General features: G+C 35.3%; 1 pseudogene; it reads left to right on the forward strand.

Moving 5' to 3' along the window:
* The first annotated feature begins 5,585 nt into the window (after positions 1 to 5,585).
* On the forward strand, positions 5,586 to 5,677 carry LOC141570856 (U6 spliceosomal RNA; annotated as a pseudogene).
* Positions 5,678 to 12,864: the final 7,187 nt, after the last annotated feature.

Consider the following 12,864-nt stretch of genomic DNA (forward strand, 5'->3'; position numbering starts at 1 on the left):
AAATGAATTGCTGTATCACAGGCTATGTGCATACATAAACTAACTCACTGGTACCAGATTACTTTCCAAATGTCCACAATAATCTACATTCCATTAGATGTGCATGAAGGTTCCTATTGCATTGTTGCATTATTAGTATTATTTAGTTCTCCAATGTGAGCCAGTCTAACGCCTCTAACGTGGTAACTTATTCTGGTTTAAATTACATATTTATGATTACCAACGATTCTATGACTTCCCCTTATGTGTGCTTGGGAGTTTTTTGGCCTTAATTTTTTGAAAATGCCTTCTCAAATCTTTCACACATATTTGTATTAGAAATGCTCTTTTCAAAATATTTTTTTATATGCCAGGTATTGATTTTTAGTTGATTTTAGATGATACAAATAACTTTTCCCAATCTATTATCTGTTTGCTAACTTTGTACACAATGCCCATCATTAAAAAGAAACCTATCTTTATGAATCAGATTAATTTTCATGCTTTTGGTTTCTATTTTTACATTTCTGGTTAAGAAGTTCTTCCTACTGCCCTAGATAGATTCCAACATTTTCTTCTATTAACTTTATATTTTCACCTTTTATATTTAGGTCTTTAATCCATCAAGAGTCCATCATTATATGTGGTGTTAGCTAGTGTAACTGAGTGGATTCTGTTCACTGCTATTCCATTTTCTCCCAATAATGGAATGACATGTCAAAGACTCTGGGAGACCTCCCACTATGCATGACTATACATCTCTAACTCCATTGATTTTGGTGATGCCCACATGACTTGCTTTGACCAAAGCAATAAGGGCAGATAAGAAATGGTATAATTTTAAGCAGAGACTTTGAAAGGCTTTGCATATTTCTATTTGCCCCTCTTGCCTTCCTACTATCCACCAGGAAAAGAGCAGGCCCTCAGTGACTGATTTTTCCACCTCAGTTTCACAATGAGATACTTGGAGCAACCCTTAATCCAAGCCTAGCTGATCTCAGCCAAAGCACAGATTGATTGCCAATCCATGGGCAAGAAATGTGTGTTGTCACAGCAAAACCTGTATAACAAATACATGAATTCCTTTTCACTTTCCTTCATATAGAGAGCTATTTTTTCTGTCAGGATGACATAAAGAAGCATAATAAGTTAAAAAAAAGTTTCCAGAAAGTCTAAATAGGTGTCTTATATAAAAGGATAGAAAATGACTCCATTCATGTTAAACAGTAACTTTCCAGATGTGAAGCAAATCATGAGCATTTTAAGAGAAATGAGAGTTTACATTCACTGCTAAAGCACATTGCCACATTTTTCTAACAGTATGTGTACTTTGAGGACATCGAGTACATACATAGTTCTCAACAAAGTGTATAATTGTGGTGTTGAGATCATAACTGTGTAATATGTGCTTTGGAAGTTCATATAAGAAAATTGAAGTTAGACATACGAACAAATTTAAGTTGACTTGTTATCTCACACACACACACACACACACACATTTTTTTCCCCCTGGAAATTCTCCCAAAACTTCCAGCAATATAAGTTGTCAAACCATGGCTGACGAACACAACTTTGACATTTAGAGGTGCTTTAGTCAATACTCACCTCCTTCATTATTTTAGTCAGTAATATACTCAGTGATTTCAGTGATTTTGATTCCCCTATTTAGTAGTCTTGAACACATACACTAGTATTATTGTAGTTTATTGAGGAAGGTGTCAATATAAAAGTTCCAGATTTTCTCTCTTTTTTCCACATTTCTCCCTTTCCTTATCTTTTAAAACTCTATTTTCTTAACTATTAAAGTCATAGCTGTGAAAATTAGACTGAAGACATCACTGCTTATGTAGTCATGCGTAAATAAAAAGACACAGTATACTTAAATGAAAAGGATTCTGTTGCCCTCACCCTAAAACAGATCACACAGTGAACTGAAATAATTTAATATCTAATGTATATTCCATCATGTTTGCCTAATATGTCTTAATTTCATTTTCATAAAGATCAATTAAGGAAGAATACTTGTTTTGATCTCCCAGTAAGCCCACAGAACACTATCAGGATAATAATGATACTTATCACTTAATGGACAGTATGTACCAGGATACTGTACTAAAATGTGGTTGTTAGGATCAGGTAGGTTCTGCAGTAATAAGTAAATCCTTAAATATCAGGGACAGAGTACAATAAAAATTTATCTCTCATTGATGAAAAATTTAATGCAGCAAGGTGGGGATTTCCCTCCATTTCCTGATGTCTCTCTTCCATGATTTCTAGGATGGCCAAGGCAAGCAAGAGAGAAAGGGAAGAGAAGAAGAAACACACTAATACTTAAATGCCTCAGACTAAAGGTGACAGGCACATCGCATCCTCTCATGCTCCCATTTTCCAGAACACAGTCCCACAGTCCTATACTAACTCTTAATTAGGCTGGTGAATGTTGTCATCCTATCTGTCCAGAAAATGAAAATAGTCAGTTGAAGAATTAGAATAGTCTTCATTACATGAATAAAGTGTTATCCTTTTAAATCCATTCATATCCCTATTAACTTACTTTGATGATTACTAATTGCAAGAATTCTCAGACCTTTATTCCAAAATCAGGACTATTTTCTCCACCTGTCACCAACTGAATAATCATGAGATTGTTAGCAGAGCTTTAAAATATAATGTGTTCCCAGAAACAGATTAGCTACCTGTCCATCAGTGTGTGACCCAAGTACATTTTGCCCCACTCCAATGTTGGCTCTCAGACAACGGCTTTACGAAACCTCTTTCTTTGATGGAAGTCCACCATGTCCGGAATTAGAAAGGTCATGGTGTTCACAGGTTCATTAGCCTTAACCACCCAATGGAAATAGAAATAAATGAAAAGGTTCTAGCAGTTATTACTAGGATAATGCTATAAAGTGTAACATGAGGTTTTTGTAAAGATAAAAATTTAGAAAGGAAAATGAGGAGACAGGAATGATCAAGAAAGACAATAATGAGCAGTGATAGCAAAAGAAATAAGTTAATGGACTGAGTTGAAAAGAAGCAGGGAGCCCTCACCATCTCTAACAGGAGATGTGAAGATGACTTTTCACTCTGTCATATTTCCTTCTCCCTTCTTGTCTTTTATTTTGCTTTGTTTGTTCTTTTCTCTTCTCTGGCATTGGTCTTATTCACAGTTATATAGCAGTGTCATTGAAAAATTATCTTGCTTTTAAAAAGCTTAAAAGAATGAATCCAGTCATCAAATTGAGGAAATTTGCTAGATTAATCTTTGTGAAGAAATGAAAAAAATTAAAAAATTCAGTCTCCCAAATTCTTGCTTCCTTGCCTCCTTCCTCCACCGTGACCTCCTTTCTTTCTGACATTCTCCCTTTGTCACCTCCATAAAAGCAATGGAATGAATATCAGTCAGTGACCTTCCCTTACTATGAGCTATAAAACACAAAATCAGGACTTTAATCTAAGCATCAAAAGAAGGCCAAGTTCAAGCAGGCATGTGCCAAGCTGCTGCACTCTGAATATCTGACACACCTATATACCTCACTATTTTTAGTGACAGCATCCAAAGTAATTTCAGCAGTTGATAAAAACCAATTGACTTCCTACAGAATTACCATTAGAGCATTTTATGCTACCATAAAAGAGGCACTAATTACCACAGAAAGTCAGAGACAGCTTTACATTTTCTCCCTAAATGGCATAGAACACTGGAAGCTCTATAGTTAGTATCGTTTTGTCATGAGTTCTTTTTAGATTTAAATATAGACCATTTCTAAGCTCATTTTGCAAAGCTAATGTATGAAGAATCATGAATGACATAGTTACACTATAAGCATTTCTTAAAAATAGATATATGCAGTTTATTTCAGTCCCAAATCAAAAATTTGTGCTAAACTTGCATGAAACAATCACCAGAGTTCCATGGCCAAGCCTCCAGGGTTCTACTTGATTTCCTATCAGCAACAATGAAGCTTTCCTACAAATGGGAAGCATTTGAACACGGCAACTTCCAATGGTAATGCCTATCAAAATTGTCTTCCTACTGTAGGCACCATACCTGGATAAAAGAGGAGGGGAGAGTTGTGTTTTACTAGATTGCTACAAATTGTTGCCTTGAGATCATGGTACTTCTGGGATAGAGTAAGAAAAATGGTTAAATGTTTTAAAGCGTACTTTTACTAGACTGTATGTTAAAAATAAAAATACTGTAAAGTTCTTCACATGAGAAACTTAATGAGATTAAAAAAAGAACACCACATGCATTACATAAACGTGAACTCCAATACTGGCTGACGTGCAAGGTATGTTAAATCATAGGCTGACTACAATCATACCTTGAATATAGCCTGTTGTTTCTATGAGTGTTTAATCTTATTCTAGGCAATTTCAAATCTGCTTTTCTATTGGAAAGCCAACCTACAATTTGTCAAGTTAGTTTTGTCACAGAGCTATGTTACCAGTGGGTAGTCAGTGAATACTAGTACCACAATAATAATTGTGAGTTGCATTTGTGTAGAAGTTCCACAAATGCAACACAACTGCAAGTGAAAATATATTCTCATATATTTCTGATGAAAAAATAGAACTCTGAGCTTAAAGCCACTAAGGAGCCACTTAATATCATATAATTAGTAATGAATGACACAGGAATGGATACAATATCCTCACTCAAATTCCAGGAAATAGACAAATATGAAAATAAAGACCCAGGCATTAAAAGTTTAACTATTAGTTGTTTTAATAGTAGTATTAGGTGTGATCTTTATAAGTGTGCTACTCAACTGTAGTAGTCTTGAAAAGAAATGAAGAAGTATAGAAAACAACTCTCTTGTTTGTTCATTAGAAAGAATCAGCATATCATCATTTCAAACTTTATATCTCAGATCCATTGTTCTAGTATTCCTTAGAAGTAAAATAATGAGAAATAAGAAATATCATGTATTCATTAAATGCCAACTACATGCCAGGCACTGTGCTCTTTGCTTAAACTTCAGGTATAAAATGTGCAGTCTCCTTTTCCTTAAGGAGCATATTCTGGGGGTAGCAGAAAAATATATTCACAATTCCAATTCAACATAATAATTATGAAGTAGGTATGTAAGAAATGTAGGAGAGCCTAAACACTTCTGTCTTAAAGCTTTCACTTGTCCTACCTCGTAACAGCTTATTTGTACTGCTTTTAAAGATGCGAAGACTACAGCAAAGGATATAACTTTCCCATGAATTGTTTTTCTTTTTGCAAACCAGCTACAAGTTTTAAACAAGGGAAGATTCAGGAAGAAAATAAGAGTGTCTATATTCCATTATGTGAAATTATATTGCCAATCTTTTCTAATGGTCTGGGATTAAATAAAAAATAAAAGAATTAGCAGGGATTATAAATTGAATTTTGTAAATCATGCACATTACAAAACTACCTCACAAGGTGAGTGTCAAGAAAAACCCTGGCCTACATTCTACATGCAGAATCAGGTACCTTAGCATTGGGCCTTGTCCATAGACTTTGTCAAATTCAGGTAAAGTTTCCTTATGGACTAATGACAGCCCTGTGTTTTAGGGACCCCATTACTGGGCATGCCATCAGAAGTCTGCCCTTAGAAAAGATCCCCACTGTTCTTTATGGCAGCGCATATACTAAAATTGGAACTATTCATGGCTTTTGTACAAGGATGACACACAAACTCATAAAGTATTCCCTATTTTTACATCCCATGTTCATGGATCATAAGAATTGATATTGTTGAAATGGCCATACTACCCAAACCCATCTACATATTCAGTGCAATCCCCATCAAAGTACCAAAGGCAATAGAAGAAACGATTCTAAAATTGGTATGGAACTACAAAAGAACCCAAATAGCCAAAGCAATACTGTAGAAACAAAGAGTAAATCTAGAGATACCACACTTTGATTTAAAACTATAGTATAATACAAAGTTATGATACTAAGCATGGTATGGGAACAAAAATAAGCATGTAAATGTAACAGAACAGAGAGCCCAGAATGAAATCCTGGCATATACCATCAACTAATATTGGACAAGGGAGCCAAGAACACCCAATGGGGAAAGAATAGTCTCTTCAACAAATGGTGCTGCAAAAACTGAAGAAACAATGCAGAACAATAAAATTGGGCTCCTATATCACATCACTCACAAAAATTCTAAATGAATTAAAGACTTAAACGCAAGAACTGCAGTAACACTCCTCAAAGAACACATAGAGAATAAGCTCATCGATATTGGTCTTGGCAGTGATTTTTGGATATGATGCCCAAAACACAAACAACATAAATAAAAATTAACAAATGGGACTACATCAAACTCAAAAGCTTCTCCGCACCAAAAGAAACAATCAATAAAATCAAAAGGCAACTTACAGAATGGGAGGAAATTTTTGCAAACCCTATATCAGATAAGGGGTTAATACCCAAAATATATTAATGCATACAACTTAATAACATAAAAATAATCTGATTGAAAAATGTGCAGAAGAACTAAATAAATATTTTCCAAAGAGGATATCAAAATGGACATGAAAAGATGCTCAACATCACTAATTGTCAGGCAAATCCAAATCAAAACCATGATATCACCTGATATGTGTTAGAATGTCTGTCACCAAGAGGACAAGAGATAACACGTGTTGGTGGATGTGTAAACAGGTCCAAACACTATGGAAAACAATATGGAAGTTCCTAAAAAATGCAAAGTAGACCTGCCATACAATCCAGCAATTTTACATCTGAGTTTATACCCAAAGGAAACAAAAACAGGATTTTGATGAGATATATGCACTCCCAGGTTTATCGCAGCATTATTCACAATCACCAAAGATGGAAATAACCCAAATGCCTATCAATGGATAGATGGATTAAAAAAAAAATGGTATGTATACACAATGAGAAATTAATCAGCCATAGAGAAAGGAGATATCTTGTCATTTGTGACAACATGGATGAACCTTGAGCATATTATGCTAAATATCTCAGATAGAGATAGACAAGTATTACTTATATGTGGAATCTAAAAATACAAGACTTGTAAACATACAGTAAAATGGTAGTTACCATGGGATGGGGATTGAGGGATAAGACTGACGGTATTTAAGGGTACAAACGTGTAACAAATAGTAAATAAGCCATAGAGATCTAATGCACAGTATAATGAAGATAATTATGTAATGATAAATATTACTACAGTGGCAATCATAGTATATAAATGTATCAAAGTAACACCACATATCTTAAATTTACACAACATTCCATATCAAATTTATTCAGTAAACAAACAAAAGACACATAGATCAGCAGAACAGAATAGCGAGCCCAGAAATCAACCCACCCACATAGAGTCAATTGATTCACAACAAAGGAGCCAAAAATACACCATGGGGGAAGGACAATATCTTCAATAAATGGTGTTGGGAAAACAGGACAGCCATATACAAAAGGATGAGACTGGAGTAATCTTATACCATACACAAAATTCAACTCAAAATAGATTAAAGACTTTACATATCAATGTCTACTTAGACTTAACATTGTACCTCTTCATGCAAGCTGTAAGAACACTGAACCATGTAATTCCATTTATACCCCCCAACATTTATACTACAGTTGTGATATGTTTTACATCTAAAAACATCATAAATCCCACAATACAATGTTATAATTTTTATTTTTAAAAACATAAAAGATCCCCAGAATGACGCCAAGCATTCTAAATGTATCAAAGTAACACCATATATCTTGGTGTTAGAATGTCTATCACCAAGAGGAGAAGAGATAACATGTGTTGGTGGATATTCATCCACCAACACGTAAGTGTCACAACTCCAGTAATTGAGTTCAGAATGCCCTTGGAGAATATATCTGTCCATTTCACACTTCACTGTCGGAGAGTATGTGAAAAGGCCTAGATCCTGTAAGGCCTGTAAGGAAATCCATCTTATTTAATAAACATAACACAGATATTTAAATGTCAATTACTGACAAAGAATTCCAGATGGCAAATATCCCCTTGTGTCAAAGTAATCCCAATAATTTCCCCATGAATCTTACTTTAACCTTGAGGAATTTCATAAATTGTTAAACACTAGCTCACAAACAGTGAATCCTAGAATCCCATTCCCCATTTTTTCAAACTCTAATCTAACTTGTACCCAAAATACCTTCTCGTGATTCCCTTGGTAGTGATTAGACACACTAGACAGCTAAAATAAAACAAGTGCTGATAATAGAATTGTTAAACAAACAATGGCTTGCTTTAAAATGGTCCTCCTGCCCCAGAGCGTAAACCCCTGTTCTATCAGTGCAGCCTTGAGATAGTGAAACACTGATCTCAAAGTTCAGCAAGCCCTCAGAAGCAACTTGTCTGGATTTCTCATTTTCTTCCTTTCTCTCGCCAGCGTCTTCACAAGGGGATACCATTTCATATTCCACCATCGAGGAGTCTTCCTTGTGAGGATTCAAAAGAAAAAACACCCTGAAGCATCTGTGCTCCGGAAGACCACTAGAGACAGATTCCCATTCTACATTCTACCTAGGCTTTCCTTGATTTCCAGTTCCTAGTATGAGAAATATTCCCAATCGCCTCCACCGCCTTTGAGGTGATTGTTACAGTGTGGGAGCTTCTGAACCTTCTGAGCAGACGTATCACGTGGACTTGACCTTCCAAATCCAACAGTAATTGCTTTCATCCATCCAAGGGATTCAGAAAGAACATGAAACACGAGGTTTTTCTAGAAATCCAACTCTGCATGGACTTAATTAGGGAAGACTTAAACTGTCCATGGATCAAAAAGGAAGCAACTTTCTCACCAATAGCTAGAAAACGTCTTTAGGACAGTCTCAGCCCTTAGTGCAGGGGTGTCCAAACTTTTTTCAACATCTTTCACCAAGGGCCATATGTGGTAAAATACACAAACAGCCGGGCCACTCACTACAGGTGAAGTACGTATTGCCTCACCTGGTTTATTTAAGTAAACTAAATATATTTTTGGAATTTGCTGTGGGCCAATTAAAAATGGATTGCGGGCTGCAGTTGGCCCATGGCCGCAGTTTGGACACCCCTGGCTTAGTGTTACACGCCCATTCTCCAAGCTCCAGCCTTGATGTGTCTGCTAATCATCCCCAGACCTTTCCTTAGGACATTATTTAAAGCTTCTCTTTGATCTCAGACTTTCCCTGAGAAGCTGATTTCTTTTATCAATGATCTTTCCAGAACTGTAACCCTAATCTCTGCTGAACCAAGTACACTTTTCATCTCAGTGTTTTTTGTTAGTTTGGTTGGTTTTTTGGCAATATCATCAGCTTGACCAAAACCAACATTTCTATAATGGAAAAGGGAAAATCTGAAGCCTTTACGGTGCAAGAAATGTATCCCTGAAAGTCCTAAAGGAATTTTAAATTCTAAAAAAAATATAATTTTTTAAAAAAGCAATCTAGATAGGTCCATTAGAGCCACATTCACTAAGCCCTACATAAGAACAAAAAGTTAAATATAGTCTCACATTGGAATCACAAAAACAAGGACAGTGCCCAGTAAATCTGACATTTTTTAAAAATAGAACACAAAGAGTCAGAAGGAGAAATCTGTGGACATAGTAGCCTTAGATTTGAGACCTCTTTCAATAGAGTACAACACAGAAAAGACTAACCTATGAGGTCAGAATATAATTTGTGATAAGCATTGGGAACAATCATAGGTAAATACTGGAAGGAAAATAGTTTTTGACAGTGAAATGCCTTAGAATGAGTAGAGAATTGTTATCCAAATGGAGATTCAGTTTTAGGCAACTTAACTTTAACACCCAGGGTAAGGGATGTAGCATGAAATAATAAAATGTGCAACCATGGAATAGTGATACATGAGTAAAAGTAAGGTAAAAGTAAAATAAAATAGAATAATTTGAATAAAAGTAATTTGCATAGAGCTCAGTGATTACTATTTAAATAAATACTTATGGGGCAAACACAATTTGGTAGGAAATATATTGAGAGTAGTATATGTAGGGTAAGAATGAACAAGGAAATGAAGAAAAAGATTCCCATAGACTCTAAGAAATAGGGCTGCTATCTTCCTTGAATGTATACATTCCAGAGATGGTTCTCAGGTTATATTCAACCTATTATTAAATATGACTTTCGAAGTCAACATCATCTGCAAACAAAGGAGTATAAATGATTAAATATCACCATACTTGTAACTTCTGTGCTTATGGGGAAGTAAAGGAGGAAGAGTTGAAAAGGTGAGTATAAAGACAGATTACACATGATGGAAGTAAAAAATGATAATAATAATGAAAACCCTATAGCCATCGACATTATATATTTGTTCTTTAAATATTATTTTTCTATCTTACATATATTTGAGTCAGTCAAGTACTCCTGCACAGTGTTAATCCCTAATAATAAATGTGGAATTATAAGAACATAACACTTGGTTTTCTTGAAACTTCATGAAGATCATAACCTCCCTAGGAGATCATGTAGAATGTGATACCATTTTAAAAATAGACAGCAGAAAATTCAGACTCTGATTGTGCAATTTCAATAATAAATAACTAAACATTTATACTATATTCTCTTGGTAGTCTTTGAAATTTTTCCACATGCATATATCACATTTGAAAATAATTTTGATCATTTAAGAAATTTGTATATGTGAATTCTTTAAGCTATTGTGCAAAGTGGAGATTCATTTATAACTATGAGTTTGAAGGTTTCCACCACATACTTCAGTCCCATCTGCCTTCACAGTGACATTGTGGAGGATAATCATTTTCATTATCCTTCCAGTGATAGATAATGCATATACTTTTAATACCTTGATACACAAATATACCTTACTATCAGCTCTCTTCTCTACCTTGCGTTACTTAATATAGCTCAAAAATATTACATGACAATGTAAAGAGAGCTACCTCATTGGAATGCCTACAAAAGATCATACCGATTTTACACATAAATCATGGTTTTAAAATAGAATCTCAGACTCAATTTTGCAGGGAACCAAGTGGTAATACCAGGAAAATGTGATTAATGTCTAATGTCAATTCTGCTAATGAATATGAGTCCTCTAGAAGAGTTTGTGGGGTAATTTTATGTCTACTCTGGTGAAGATATGCAAATTATGGCTAAAATGAAGCAACACAAGCCCACTCGTCCATTCTGATGCCTGCATTTCAGTATATTGCTTCACACAAAGATTTGCTTAGCTGACAACTGAGATTTAAAGAAGACTAACAAAGGAAACAAGCTCCAAGTGGCATAGCTTCGATGCCAGCTCACCATGCTGTTTAGTTGCCAATGGCTGTGTGGGCAACTTGGAGGAAAGGCTCCACATGGGCTTTATCTGCCTCATTATCAGTCCCCAAACAACAAAGAGCAGTGGGTGATACAGCAATCTCCACTCCTTGACACCATGAGAAAGCCAGAGATTTAAGCTTCTCTCTTCCAAGAAGCACGCAAGTGTCTTTTTCTGTTGGCAGCTTGAACTTCTCCCTCTCTCAGCATGACTTCTTGTTTCATTCTGTTCTGAGACTTTATATCAAAAACCACGAAAGGAATCAATTGGAGACTCTGACCTGGATATTTGTGTTGTTTTTTAAACCTATATTGTATTTCTGTAGGTGTATTTGATATTTTTTGGTTAGCGTACAGAGTGCCAAAACACCTATGGTAACAAATGTCTAGAGGGAACAAAAAACACAGGCTCTCTTACTTCACAAAAATCCACCAAAAAAAAGCACAATTCTCTCATGTGGGCTAGGATATATTAAACATTTTACAAATTATTTACCAATAATTTGCCCCCAGAATTTATGAAAACCAGTACCATTTCTTATAATTCCCGCACGAAAATGCATGACTATATTCATTGATTTACTTTGATACTCCATTTTTAGGAACCACAAAAAGTCTTTAAAAATTAGGGCTACTTGATATAATTAAAGATGAGATAAAAATTCTGTGCCTCTGGATTACAAAGTTTTATTCATGGAAACGTCCTGTGTTACTTAAACATATGACACTAAATCACCCAAGAAAATTCAATCAACGAGCCAGGTCATCGTTTTCAGCAATGTTTTGAATTAGACTGATCTGCTATGTGTCAAAAATGATTAATGAATCCACACATGTTTCCTCTGAGTAGTTTCCAGCCTGGAAAGTAAAATAAAGTCTTGGAGTGAATCCCAGCTCCACAACACAGACCATTCCGTCCCTCCTAGGTCCCAGCCTAATAGTTTCAAGGATCATTTATCTTACCCTAACCTCCATACAGACTGGGTACTTGCCCTGAATAATATCATTTCCTCTTTTCTGCTGAACCAAGGCACACATTAAGTCAAATCCAGTACATGTCCTCCCTCCTTGATCAAACCTTTTTGACAATTCCACTTTGGAAGCCTCTCTCCATTATTTATTCTCTAAACTCATTTTGAAGTTACTGTCTGTCTCAAACATTTTAACAATTAAGTATGCATTACTGAATTTCCTGGACATATTTTCTCCAAAACATTGTGTTTTATTGGAATACAGGAACCATAACCTTGTTTTCTAGTATACACCGAAGTGACTACTGTAAGTTCGCGAAGAAGTGGTGGCTCCACTAGCAATATCTTAATAGACAAGGTCTAACTGCCGCTTTAAGAATTCTAGTGTAATCTTTAAATAGAACACTCTATCTGGACCTACCCAAGAACCCTGCCATGAGTTAAAATCTATTTTTATGAATTATTGTAGATGGGATTAATGGATAAATGGCTTTGTAACTCAGTTGTTCTGGGAAATGCTGAAGCTTTTTTAAATAATGCAATTCACTTTTCCAATGCATAACAGGCTTTAAAAAATCTACTGACAAATATTGTTTCCATAAACTGCTTTGT

The sequence above is a fragment of the Rhinolophus sinicus genome, chromosome 3 (genome assembly GCF_057876585.1).
Source record: "Rhinolophus sinicus isolate RSI-liver-muscle chromosome 3, RSI-T2T, whole genome shotgun sequence".
In the NCBI taxonomy this organism is placed as follows: Eukaryota; Metazoa; Chordata; class Mammalia; order Chiroptera; family Rhinolophidae; genus Rhinolophus; species Rhinolophus sinicus.